Raw genomic sequence first — 14,531 nt, 5'->3', positions numbered from 1 at the left:
TAAGTACTTAAATATGCCCATTGTCAATTCCATGCTTTTTTTTTATACAGATTTTGAAAAGTTATTTGATTGGGAAAAAACCAAGCAACATCTGTATCATAAACATCATTAGCAAGATATTAGCATTGATTAAAGCAATTTATAGTGATATGAAAGTATGGGCCAGACCAGCATGCAAATTTTGTGTTTACTGTAGGCCAATAGTCTGTATTACAAATACTTATTATTATTATTATTATTATTATTATTATTATTATTATTATTATTATTATTTACTTACTTACTGGCAATAACATTTTGACAAGGAATGCTAATGAATAAATGGACTATTGACACTATATATTGAACACCAAGCAAAACTTGGCAGATAAATACATACAGATTTTAACAGGCTAAAATATATCCTCCATGGTTTATATGTTCCCCTGAATATGAATTTGTTGCCAGGTTGTACCTGAATATTTACAAAAAACATGTGTAATATAGCATGACTGTAGTCATCATGCTTCAATTTTATTTTTTAAATGTGCACCATATATTCTTGCTTATAAGAAAAGTCAAACTGCTAACAACAAAGATCCTGATCTGCTAACAATAATGCACCTGCTGATCAGGGTTGATGTTTGTTGTACTGATTACCCAAAAGAAATTGTACAGACTCAGATCTCCCAGCACATTATGCAATGGTAGAACTAGGTCTGGGCAGTTTACATTTGGATTCAGAAGCGAGTAAAAATGGTGGCTGACACAGTAAATGATCTGGATTCAACCACAGTGCATGTGGAATCTTATGTGATGTCAATTAACTGGTGTTTATGTAACTGGGATAACACATTTCTAAAAAATAGTTTAGATATTGGAAACACTTCATAAATCCAGATCCATACAATAGCTAGACACTTGAGGCATAAAAAAAATTAATACAACTGTAATTTAAATCTAGGTGAAAATGTAAGGATAAATGCATAACTGACCACTGGAATGTGGTGTAAAGAAACTCACATAAAAGTCTTTAATGTAAATACCAAATCCAATATAAAAGACCCAATACATGACTACTGGAATGTGAAACCAATATTTGGCCCATCCTTCAACAAGGTCAATATACACATTTGACATAATATCAATATACCGAGCACTGCTATATGCCTACGCAATTTTAGTGCCTAGTTTCTACTAGATATCAAATCATCAAGTGTCCAGCTCTTAACTAAATTAATAAAATGTTTACAATGTCAATATCCCTTACAAACAATTATTAAGCAGTGTGTACATGTATATGATTTGGAATTTTAATGTAGTTTAACAATTTTCAGTCATATTGTTATGTCTGCAATGTGGCAGTTTATACTGATGTCTAGCACTGAGGCATCATGCCAAAGACATGTAGCATCATGTCCCACCCAGTCACATTATCCTGACACCAGGCAGACCAATCCTAACACTAACCTAGAATACTGAACATCTAGTGAGGCAGCTGTTATTACCATTTTTACGACTTACAAAAATGGTACTAACAGCTGCCTCGCTTGGCGCTCAGCATTAAGAGGTTAGTGTTAGGACTGGTTGGCCCAGTGTCAGGACAATGTGACTGGGTGGGACATCATGCTACATGTATGCGGCATGATGCCCAGTGCTAGACATCACTATAAACTGCCACAGTGCAGACATCGTAGCAATATGACTGAAAAATTGTTAAAGCTACATTAAAAATCTAAATCACAACACATTACCATTTTATAATCCTTTCGTATAAGTCAGCCGGGGTTCAAACCCGTGAGATCCCGCATCCGCGATGGATGCTCTAACCACTAGGCCACCAGAGCGGTCATTTTTAAGCAGTAATTAAAAGAAAAGAATGCCACTGAATGAGTACATGAACATGTATCAATTCAGTCCACTGAACTTCTGATTTGCAGGTCATAATGTTCAGAAATATTAACATATACATTTCCCCATTTATTACATTTTCTTTAAAGTTTCAGGTCTGATTTTAGATTAGAAAAATATTTTGCTTACTCAGGCAAATTGTGAACATGGTAATATGACTGAATGATAGACTTCATTACATCCACCAAGTTGTTCTATTAAAAAAGACAAAGTCTAAAATAGTCATCTAGTTACACAGTGAGTAATACTATTTAAAATAATTGTTGAAATCAATCCTTATAGTTATACTGATTCAAGTTAGATTTAGAGAAAAAGGGCAATGACTTTTTTCAACTGTGAGTTTACACTGATTATATAATCAATAACAGTTTTTGCTTCAAATCAACTAATTTGAATCTTCCAGTCCCATCACCCTACTTCTCTCAACTTGCAGGATAATGGATATATCAGACCTTGTATATAATACAGATCAGAAAATGAGTAATTTGCTGAAAGGTTTAAGTGCCATCCATGTATGATATGTGTGTGCCATCAAACCATGTGCCATCCATGTATGATATGTGTGTGCCATCAAACCATGTGCCATCCATGTATGATATGTGTGTGCCATGTGCCATCCATGTATGATATGTGTGTGCCATGTGCCATCCATGTATGATATGTGTGTGCCATGTGCCATCCATGTATGATATGTGTGTGCCATGTGCCATCCATGTATGATATGTGTGTGCCATCCATGTATGATATGTGTGTGCCATGTGTAATCACAGACTACCATTTATACTCACATACAAGTTGGATTCAACTGCAAATTGCACAGGTCCATATCTGCCATTGCATAATGAAATGGCAGATCTGGGTCTATGCAGTTTGTTAGGACTAATAAGCATAACTAATAAAATACACCCTGATCTACTGGCACATGTTGCAATCATATATAAGGATCTATGTTGTTTGCAGTTGGACTCAACTTATATGTGACTCTATACGATAATATTGCTTGTATTTATTTACTAATATAAGAAGTAAAATGATCAATTATAGCAGTTTATGATTTTAAAATCTATCATTTTTTTTATAAATCAAATAAATGCCTAATACAATTTCTAGGGGCATAAACTATGACGTAAAAAAAAAGAAACCAAAACCATTATGTGATGTTTCACTTAAAATATAATTTATTTCCATGAAATACCAAGTGAAAGAATTAGAAGAAAATTATAGTGGTAAATGAATTCCTTAAAAAATTTCTATCAATTCCAATAAATCCAAGTAGTCTGGTATTCCAAATGATGATTCTGATGTGTTTATGTACCAACACTACGTAAGAATCACTGTTTTAAATCCATATGTTCTGTAATGTTTCACAATAAATCCGTACAGCTATTAATATTTCCAAGTCTTTGATTAAATGCTCCTGCACTGCAATTCCAAGGAATGATATGAAATTATATAAATAAATCAAACTACTCTATGTATCTCTTTCAAGTCTAGTGGCTATGTTAAGAGTGAGAAACCCTGAGTAAAAACCTTTATATTCTCAGTTAATATGCAGCAGAGAAAATATAATACTTGTGTTTTAAAATGAATCATGTTATTTTGAAATACTGATTGTAGTAAACAAAACCAGCTGTTCCAATTCTAGCTAATCAAGAACTAGGACAGTCTGACCTATCTATCAGTACCAATGCCCTCATTGGATTATGTGAAGTTTTTTAATTGTTCAATATACTGACCTTGAAATTTATGAAAATAAAAATGCTACACGTTTATATATGTGACTCATCTCTAATGTGCATACTACAGTGTTAGAATACCAATATTAAAATACATTATGCAGATATACATAAATATGCCTCAGATTTTATTTTTTAAATTCTATTTCACTCTGTTAAAAATAACTGTTCAAGACAACATCTGGGTTAGCTTCATTTATAAAACAGAACCCTATACCTCTGATTCAAGAAATCAATGATTATGGTACTGTTGTTTTTGTCTAAACTACCCTGAAATAACAAAACACAAACAAATTGTTGAGCCTGATATCATAGATCTAAGTGATACCAGTGAACATGATCTCATATATTCTCAGTGATATCAGTTAAAATGATATCATCTATTCTTAGAGATACCAGTGAGCATCTCATCTAATCTCAGTGATATCAGTGAAAATGATATTATCTGCTGTCAGTGATATCAGATATTGTCTGTAAGTGATACCATCAGCACTGACATAATAATTAATTATTTGGCAAGCCTACAATTCCTAAAAAGACAAAATACAGTGTTCCACTTAAACCTTGCTACCAACTGTAACATGTTTTTCTTAGAAAGGTTAATGTCAAACATGTTTACACTGCAAAATTTGTGTATAAAAAGCTTATTTTTCATAATTTGTGAAGCGGACTAAAGAGCAATGATTTCAAATATTAACCAAAAATTTAATTTTATTTTAAAGTCTCCAGGTCTGGTTGTTCAATAAGAGATTACAATATTAAAAATGTGAAATGTAAAGCAGCCATCCAATGAGAAACATTCCACATTATGGCTGAATCCAGAATTGTCTTTTATATGACTTCAATAATGAGAAGAGTATGGTGCATTAAGCTTATGAAAGACTCTTTTTCTTAAACCCACAATTTATTTTGTAGAAAGGAAAAGGCTCAGCATTAACACTGACATAGGGTGTGGAGGAACAGACTGAAGTAAGGATATACAGACATGCACATGGGATACTAATGTGATCCATCTGCCAAACTTCCACTTAGGTGGCTTGACAATAAAGGTCAACTTTCTTTGTCAGTGGGTTTTTGTGAGGTTTTTTTAAATGCAAAAATGTGTTATTTTAATTCAAAAAAGAGGATTAAACTGTGCCTTTTCTCCATTGCACATACAGTTACAAATATATATGCCAATGATTCATTTGAAAAGGAAGAAGAATTTAATTCTTTTATTTAAAATAAGGACTGATGTGGCACCCAGGACTGGATCACACATTACTGCTTGACGTAGGAATGAAATTCCAAGCTTCTGCCATTTCATATAACAATTTTACATAATATATAGATATCGTGAGCAATAACATTACCCTCCAAATATGCAAGGTAATATAATATTTAGAAAAACAAACATAAACTATCACGACTTCTCACAGGGTATGTGTCACATTTTCACTAATGACATTTAACAACATGAATATTCCTGTCCATAGGCCAAAGACTGAGAAATATAGTTCTTATCTTATTGTCTGTAAAGTGTTATATGCATAGTGATGAACATACACATACGTCTTCATATTAACGATAAAGTGTGTGCTGTGTCTACTTGATAAACTAGTTGTTGTTGTTGTTCTAGGGTTTAACGCCATTTTTCAGCACAAGATAGGCTATACATGGCACCAGTATAACTGGTGGAGGAAGAACCCTGGAAAACCCAGGGAAGAACCACCGACCCACGAGAAGCTACTGGCAGGCTTTCCCACGTACCCACGCTAGCCGAGCCTTGGACTCGAACCCACGCAGACAGAGGTGTGATAAACTAGTAATGAATAACTTTACGTGTAAACTGAAACACGATACAATTAAGAATAACTCCATACAACCATCACAATATGTACATTGTATGAAAGCAATAAAAAGATCGTGGGAAAAACACAAAACTAATGCTTGCCTTAGCTACGTATGCATTACAAGTTTAAGGGGGGGGGGGGCGGGGGGCATCTTCCAAATATGTTACAGTTCCAATTTTTTAAAATAAATAATCTCCTAATTTTTTTAATAAACATTTACGTCATATACATTGCACAAAGAGTTATCTGTGTTTAGGTACAGAAATAAAAACAGAGTTGGACATTTTTCAAAGATTTGGCCGATTTTACACGTGCGCCATGTCGTGTTCATCGCATCGTTATAATCATGACCACTGCAAGCGATACATATCTAAATTTAACAGCATAGTGCATGATACTTACTCTAATCTAGACCACGAGATAAAGTTTAACCGCGTAAGATAAATTACCTACCATACTGAAGATAAGTCATTGCATTTGGTGTGTGCTACAATCCTCGAGCACCTGATCAATGAAGCGGTAACAACTGAAGTAATCCAAATATTTATTTTCCTTGGACTTCCTTAGTTACAGTATGTACGAAACGGTAAGGTTGGGTGTTATGCTATTGTTTTGGAAGAAAGAAATATATAATATTGTCGAATCCTTTGATCAATTATTCACGACAGGAATATTTCTTTAGTCAGTAATGAAATTCGTGCTTCAGCAATGAAATATCACGACATGAATATTTCGTGCTTCAGCAATGATAAAGATGTATTACTCATCTTCAAGCTAGTTATTGGTTCATTCAGCCTTTTGTATTTCTATCTCGTTCCCTCCTTTCTCTCTTTCTATTGCACCTCTGTTGGATAGAGATATCACTATGTACAGAAAGTAATCGATTTCGCTTGGACTTGCGTGCTCTGGTTAATAATACATAGAACCACTTAATACACAAAGATACTCATGGGGTCTTTGTCCCGTAGAAGGTAGCCTATTGCAAAGAAAATTCTAATTAAACCAATTAGACAAGGTAATTATTACAGTAGGCTTATTAAGAGAAACTGATAATAGTAGCCAGCATTATGATTATCAGATATTTTGAAATTCGATAAGTATGTTTTCTAAGTCGTGTAACTGGGGCAATTCTTAACACAAACTTATATTTGTTTTTTTTGTACGTTCTGTTTTTCTTCTTCTCCCTAGTAGGCATCTAACAGGATTGACTGAAGGTGGTCATGATCTAATATAATTCACACGATTTCAAATCTTTTAACCGAGGTTAACTTCTATTTTAATAACGTAGTAGGTCATCAGTTTAAAATATTAAAGACAATGAGGAAAGACAATAAGATCTAACAGTCGAGCAATGAACGGCCAGGCTTTGATAGATTAAAACAAAAACTTGTGATGGAAATCAGGAATCTATAAAATACTCCAGTAAATGCTAGAATAAATAAGACTATATGACATGCGCTCAGAGTGGAGACATGCGCTGACCAGTAAAATATGGTACGACACAGAGAGCACTATTATCATAGAAATGGGGTGGGGTGTTGAGTTTTGTCTCCACTCCCGATAAACTTAATTGTGCTTCCACTCCCAATACGAAGAACTGTTTTATGAGAATTTTGGGGCCCCACTTTCTTATTTGATTTGTGTGTGTATGTGCATGCGTGCTTTTTGTTGTTGTTGTTGTTGTTGCTGCTGCTGCTGCTGCTGCTGCTGCTGCTGCTGCTGTTTTGTTGCATAATTCACTTTTGAGTTCTCTGGGAAAGCTGTGGCTCACAAATGCGGTTATTCTGGACTAAAACCAGCGATTTCTTTCATCTGACAGGTGGCCACCGTCACCATGCCAATCGTTAACGGAATCCAACAAAACGGCATAATATGACATTACTACAATCAGTAAGTGACACAAAAGATGACATTTACACGGGATAATCAAAATAAGAGTTCTGTTTGAAGCAAATCTGCAATGAAAGCATGTCCTAAGGTGGAAGTGCACATATCACGTTTTATCTTAGATATAAACAAAGAGGTAAAATCATTAAAGAAAATCGTTGACTGTGAAATTGAACTAATAAACACGTATTAGACAGTGAGGTAAAAACATTACGTTTTAATAGCTTTTACGATCAGAAATCTTTTTCATGTCTGTAGCAGAAAGCTCAGCCTAATGTGTGTTATTTATCTTTCGATGTGGAACGAGAAAGTCCAAGGATGCTTTTTAACCTTTTACATGACGAGAAAAACTATTCGTTAACCAGAACCAAAACATTCTTCTGAATAGGCTTACGTTTTTCCTGTTGGTATGGGTGTTTGCTCACGAATGCACAGGGTAAATATTACATTTTCCAATTCATCCACGTATGACAAAACTTCTAATCGATTTATATAACTTGCGAAATGAAAATAGGTCATGGAATTAAAATTCTGATACATATTAGATAAAATTTCAACAGAATCAAAGAAGAAAATATATTAAAGAAAATTGTTGACTGTGAAAATGAGCTCATAAATACACATTAGACGTTATGTATGTACAGTACATTTAATTTTTAAATAATCGTTATAATCTGAAAATTTTTCATTTTTCTTTAGAAATGCAAAAATTCAAAAGAAATGGCAAATTTAGCTATGTAATTTCGGTTACAAAAAAGAATTCACACTTCTATAGTATCCGTCCTTATATCACACTATGGAGGAAGATCCATATGAAACAGAACGAGCAAAATTTCCTTGACTGCAACATCAGCAACGACTTAAACAGTAAGATAACCAGATCTCTGGTTATGAATTACGATTGAAGAGTGGGTTTAAGGACTAGTTACACTATATGCGCAAGTGGAATACCAGTGTTCTCGTAGAGTTCAGTATTAGTGCATACATCAAGGGTTCTTTTGCCGTCGAGTTTTATCTGCCAATATACCGTTGGAGACCTCCGCCATACGACACCACTGATATTGCACGAGAGCATATTCTCTGATTTGTTGTATGACCGTGATTGTCTTTCCGGCTTTTATTTATCAGCTCGTTTTATTTTTCCTTCACACGCTTGTTATATATATCTCTCTAATTTTTTATTTCTACGTCGCTCTCTCTTTTCACAAACACACACACACACACACACAAACACACACACACACACAGAGATACAGATTACATATCAATAGTTTAAGTCTACGACAATTCACGTGGTGTTAATATATGATTATTACGAAATTAACGTATTTTGACTGTATGGTCACAATTGTTATTATTGTCTGCCAAATGATAATTTAGATTAATCACATTAATTTGTGTTCACTCTCTGGTGTCATCTATGAATTTAATAAATGTATAACAATTTTTATACATAACTTCAAATGCATGAATGTGCACCGCAACCAACGAAATTAGTGTTGGTTAGAGTTATGTTGTAACCCCCATATTCCTTAGAGGAAATAAAACAAAACCCTCCCGTTTATGCATTATTAAATACACGAAACTTTTTAATGAATTAAGGAAATGACGCTGGTCTCTAATATTCGGTTTATAGGTTGGGTAAAAGAAATAATGTAAAATCACATTCCTTGTTTTAAATATTGCCCACGTTTTAGTTGCTTCCAGTGATCAAACTGATGATAAGTCTGAAAAAGGACACGAACAATATTTGAATTACTTTTGGACCTGGTGGGTATTAATATAAAAGGTTACAACGAGTATGTTCTGTAAAGGTCACAAACGATACAACCATGATGCATAATTTAAAGATAATGAAATAACACAGCACTAACATGTCAACCGAAGGGAAACAAAGCTACAAGCCACGGGATACAATGTGGATATCGGAAGTATTATAAATTCGTTATATGCTGAGGGAAAATGGAAGTATTTATTGCAACAAAGTGCAACGACACAAATTCAGTAATAGGGAACATTTCTCTGCAGTATTTTCAGAGTGTTCTGAGTAATAGGAATTTGCTGCAGTCCTAAATAATGTTGGTACTCATCTTAAGATATGGTTTCAGTGAATATCACTTTTCTCAGGTTGATAAAAAAATTGTATCACATTCAGCAACACACACACACACACACACACACACACACACACACACACACACATATATATATATATATATATATATATATATATATATATATATATATATATATATATATATATATATATATATCTGCCATCCTATCTCGTAAGCACTATGCGCTCCAAAGTTACTTTTCTATAGTTTCATTCACGGTAGAACTGCAATGGACTTCAGCATTGTAACTAAAGTAGAACGAGATTTAAAAAAACTGTGACTATTCTGGTCGAATTATGTTCCCTCATATCATATCTTGTTATTTAAAATCAGCTTATCAAATTCATTGATGTGGACGGACTTCGGATTTTTCAACAGTAGGTTTAGTGTAGGTTCTGGGCACCGGATAAGAACATATATTCCTTTGTAAGAACGCGAATCATCCTAAGAATTTAAGGAGTGCAGTTGTTGTCTGTTTGAAGTTTACTTAATTTCCGACATCCACTAGGCATTATCATATTTTTTAAGTAAATTGCTTTATGTTTACTGTCAATCTCTCATAAATATTTTGTCTGAGATTTGGCATACTACTCAACGTTTCTCTGCGTGTTATATCAAGAGCGTAGATAGTAAATAGTTCTGTGTCAACAATTCTAATATTTTCAACAAGCTCTCTAATTTGAGCATAATGGCTTTCACAAGGTGTCAGTTATAGTGAAGGGGAATCATTTCACGTTGGGTACATCTTTTATGTTACAACTTATTCAACAATTAACGTACATATAGCAAATTCGGCCGCTATCACTTAATGAACTTTTAATTTTGGGGGTGGGGTTTGCCTACCATTCTCTATGGAGCCGAGATATTTTATTTTCTTTAATCTCAAGATAATTATTTGTTTTATAATGAATATATTATGATGTTGTTTGCTATGAATCAGAGCAGTGTATTTTCTCCAGCTAATGACAAAGTGAAATTTAAACAAACAATGTCAGGTATAGAACATTCAAGTTTAGGTCCCCAATGTTATTGCGGTATACCGTAGTATGTATCCCGGTCATGTTTGGTACTTTTATTTGTACATTTGAACATACTAATTTGTAACTTGAGAAATATCCAGGGTCTATAGAAATCGAGAATTAAAAAGAAGATTAAGAATCTTGAATAAACCCACTGATCGTGTATTTGCTCCTTTTTGCTCAATGCAAATTTTGACAGTCGTAGACAATGTCTGCAGAACCTGATCGTAGCTTTCGATGAGTCTGTCGATGATCATATATCTTAGAGCAATGCCACCCGAAGATCATTCAAAGTCAGGTCACTTGTTACAGAAATTGTGTTTTACCTTAGATATAAGACACACAGTGAAAATTACTATGCTGGATATATAACTGAAGATCTTTTAAGGGCGAGTTTTTACTTTTTCTTTTTAACGACATAAATTAATCAAATTTTTCGTAACACATTTATTTTTCGGCAAAGCCATATGCTGATTAAAATATGTATTATTTCCAAATTGAAAACGGCCAAATTAAAATAGTATAGTCCTCCAGTTCACATAATCATTATAAAAAATATACGCAATAGCAAAGACGATATATGGGGTGGGGATGGCGGTTCTAATCATACTTGAATCAACAATCAACACGAAACGATCACACAACATTTTAAGAACAATCCAGAAGGTAATCGTCAACGATAGTCTGTGTCGCTGCATACGATAACGTAAGTATTAACACAAGTTCACGATAGTGATTTTGATGGGGAAATGATCGATCCCTGTCAAACAGCATAATACGGTTATATAGCTAATACAGTCTACATTGCACTTGTTCCACTTTCATGTACGTCACTTTGGCTCCGTTCATGCCAGTTCCCTTAACGATGTACCTCCTCTCTGTTCTAAGTTTTATGGGTTTAATATCCATTTTGCAAAATCAATATGAGTACGAGAGCCCTGAATAGTATTTCTTGTCCTTCTTGAATCGTATTAAAATGTGGTGAGTGATGAAAAAAGGTTCTTGACTGCGCCTTTCGCAAGGACAACGAGCCACGAAAAGGTTAGGCATGCAAATTTTACTCTCTTGTGAACATTCAAAACAATAAGAGATAAAATTACACACAAAACAGTGCGATGTATCCTACCAAAAGAGTCTACGAAGTCTAGTGCGATGCGGGATCCTGGAACGTTAGCCACGCAGCACAACCTTGCCGATCTACTATCGAAAGCGATGCCGTTCGCGTGCCCGTCTATGGATCTCATCCACACGCTCATAAACCACTCCAAATACCACCAGTTCATCGAGAATTACACATCTAATAACAACACATATTTCCTGTGACCTTGCCAGACCAAGGTAATTTTGAAAGTCGTTTCCAGACATTCCAGGGGGAAATGTTAGTACTAAACCTTTAGCAAGACCAGGGTTTGTCTACTTGAAGGAAAGAAAACCGTGCAAGTACATTGTTTCCTTTGTGGTGTGAAATTTTGCCATTGGAATAGGAAAAATAAAATTTACCTTGGACACTATAGATGGTCTCCGTACCTTCCCTTGATCGATCCTGGATATAATCCACGGATGTTGGGTTCAAGTTTTAAAGAGGTGACTAATTTTATACGAATGATATTTTGAGGGTCTGATGAAATAAAAACAAGTACTGCATTATTTAGAATGTACATTTGTTGTAGTATGAACAATATTTGGGTCTAAGGCTGTGTGGCATAGCAACGCAAGTAGGGTATTTAGTGCCAAGACAATTGGAATAAAGTGCTTTGCTGAGCCTAGTGGTTCAGGATAAACGTGTGATTAGAATATTTACTTAATCATGTTCCACAACGTATCGCGTGGTTTTACAAAGGAGACAATCCTTTGACACGTTACTGAAAGAAAACCAACGAAAATTAATATCATTTGTAGAAGAAATTCCTCGCTATGACAGTGGGATTGTATCTGATTTTAATCGAACATATCTTGTTATCTTCGATGACGTGTTACGAGAAAATGAAAAACAAATTGGTATGCATATATATGACATCATCGATTCGTAGTGCTTGTATTATTTACATCACTCAAGATGTATTCAAACAACTCAAACATAACACAAAAAAATCACTGTGAAATTAGTTGGAAGCAGATCTTTAGGATGTGTCAGTAGAGGATCCTAGTGTCCAAGCTGAAAAAGTAAACCTAAAAGAAAACCTTAAAGATAAAAAAGAAAAGAGCAGCAAGTTCACACTCTAGAAGGAAAATTTAAAGAAGACAACTATTTCAAGAAAGGGTGGTACTGCCGCAAGAAGGAGCACGTTGTCACGATAAACTCGCTCTGTAACCGGCCCTTATACCACACCTCCACTAATGAGGATGATGCCAGCTGAACTTGATTTAAGACCAATATTTCCTCATTGGATGAAATACTGGAAACTCGTCTCTGAAGAAACTTCTGCTTTTTCGACGTCTTCGTCTTGTGATCTAGCAAGAGCTGCTGCAGCCAAGATGTGGAGTCTCCTAAGTGTTATGACTCTATGGTCTTAAATTAAGTAATAAAAATGCGAAATCCAACAAGTTTTGTAAAGATGCAAATATAATGTATTTCTCTAAAATACAAAGTGAAAAAGTATAATAACTTAAAGTATGATAAATGAAACCGTAAATAGCCCTAAACGTTCTAAAAAGACCACAACTATAGAATAATCCAAACGAGTTCCAGTGGTTTTCCGAATGTTGTTCACTATTGTACAGTAACTGATGTACTAATAGTTATTATGAAGCACACTTATATACTCCAACAATGTCTTTAACTAAATTAACATTCATTAACATTCATTAAAGCTAATTTTCAAGTAATCCGAGCACGTTTTAATTTCATTGAATTATTAAATTAAATAAATTAATCTTCTGAATTAAACTCAACCAAAATACCTTCCAAGATTGATATTAATTACTTAGAATACTTTCTTCTTAAATAAAGAACTCTTAAATAGATAAATAATACATAATACAAATGAAAATGCACATATTTATTCCAGAACGATTTGAACTGATAAACAAAGTCCAGCACTTTACACCAACCAATCAGGTAAAGGGTCTTCTTGGCATTTCTAGAATGCATGTCTGAAGTCGAATCACGTGTTTACCTGGATCAATAGTACAGCTCAATTTTCAACTTATGAATCATTCTACGCATTACTCTTCTTTAACTCTACGATCACAAAACATATTAGTATTAAAAATGTCGTTAACTAAATGACACTTAATAACTATTATCATAGAAAAAAATGCATACTATATACATACACATAACTTATGGCAAAATTACCAGACATATCAGGCATGATACAAAGTGTATTGGATTTATCCAAAGAAAAACTAGCACGATTTAGTCCGTTGAGAATGCCAATAATATCTACAATCAAAGTTTATAGGACGTGCCGACAATCATTTGAGACAATATTTAGTATAGGAAGTGCCGACAATCATTTGAGACAATATGTAGTATAGGACGTGCCGACAATCATTTGAGACAATATTTACTATAGGACGTGCCGACAATCATTTGAGACAATATTTAGTATAGATTTGTTGCCGACAATCACTTGAGACAATATTTAGTATAGATTTGTTGAACAAGATTCATTTTAGTTTTACTCCTTAACAAAAATTTCACAACATTCATACAATCATCCAAAGAAACCTAGTTTAACATTCGGAAACTTCGTCAGTACTTATCAAATCCAATGTTCTGATGCGAAATCAAGTCATTTAGATTATACAAGACGCATCATAAGCAATCATCGACACTGTGCATGAATGTTTGAACGTTTTGTGAGAAACAGTTCCTTTAACGCAGAGACAAAACAGCAGTTAGGACAAATAGTGAAAAAGAAAATTCAAATGAGTGTAAGGAAAACGATCTTATTAAACGAGGAGGATTTCTTATAACGTTGCTAAAATTGCTGCTCATTTCTTAGTAACATTTGCTGGATCTCGAAAGTCATTATATTTATACCCTTAGAAGTAGTGAATAGGGATACCCTAGCCTCAATGGGAATTAGCATTACAGGACCCCCT

General features: G+C 34.2%; 1 protein-coding gene across 1 annotated transcript in view; it reads right to left on the bottom strand.

The window, feature by feature from the left end:
• LOC149797030 (uncharacterized) overlaps positions 1–5,957 on the bottom strand; it is a 316,734-nt gene extending 310,777 nt beyond the window's left edge. Inside the window, exon 1 of the mRNA XM_089960698.1 lies at positions 5,912–5,957. The gene's annotated coding sequence lies outside the window, so the exon portion shown is untranslated. The remainder of the gene's footprint in view (positions 1–5,911) is intronic.
• Between the last annotated feature and the right edge of the window lie 8,574 nt (positions 5,958–14,531).

Source organism: Sinohyriopsis cumingii, chromosome 6 (genome assembly GCF_028554795.1).
Source record: "Sinohyriopsis cumingii isolate HCF-2022 chromosome 6, ASM2855479v2, whole genome shotgun sequence".
NCBI classification, from domain to species: Eukaryota; Metazoa; Mollusca; class Bivalvia; order Unionida; family Unionidae; genus Sinohyriopsis; species Sinohyriopsis cumingii.
The sequence above is the reverse complement of the archived record's forward strand: the minus strand, read 5'-3'. Positions and strand labels throughout refer to the sequence as shown.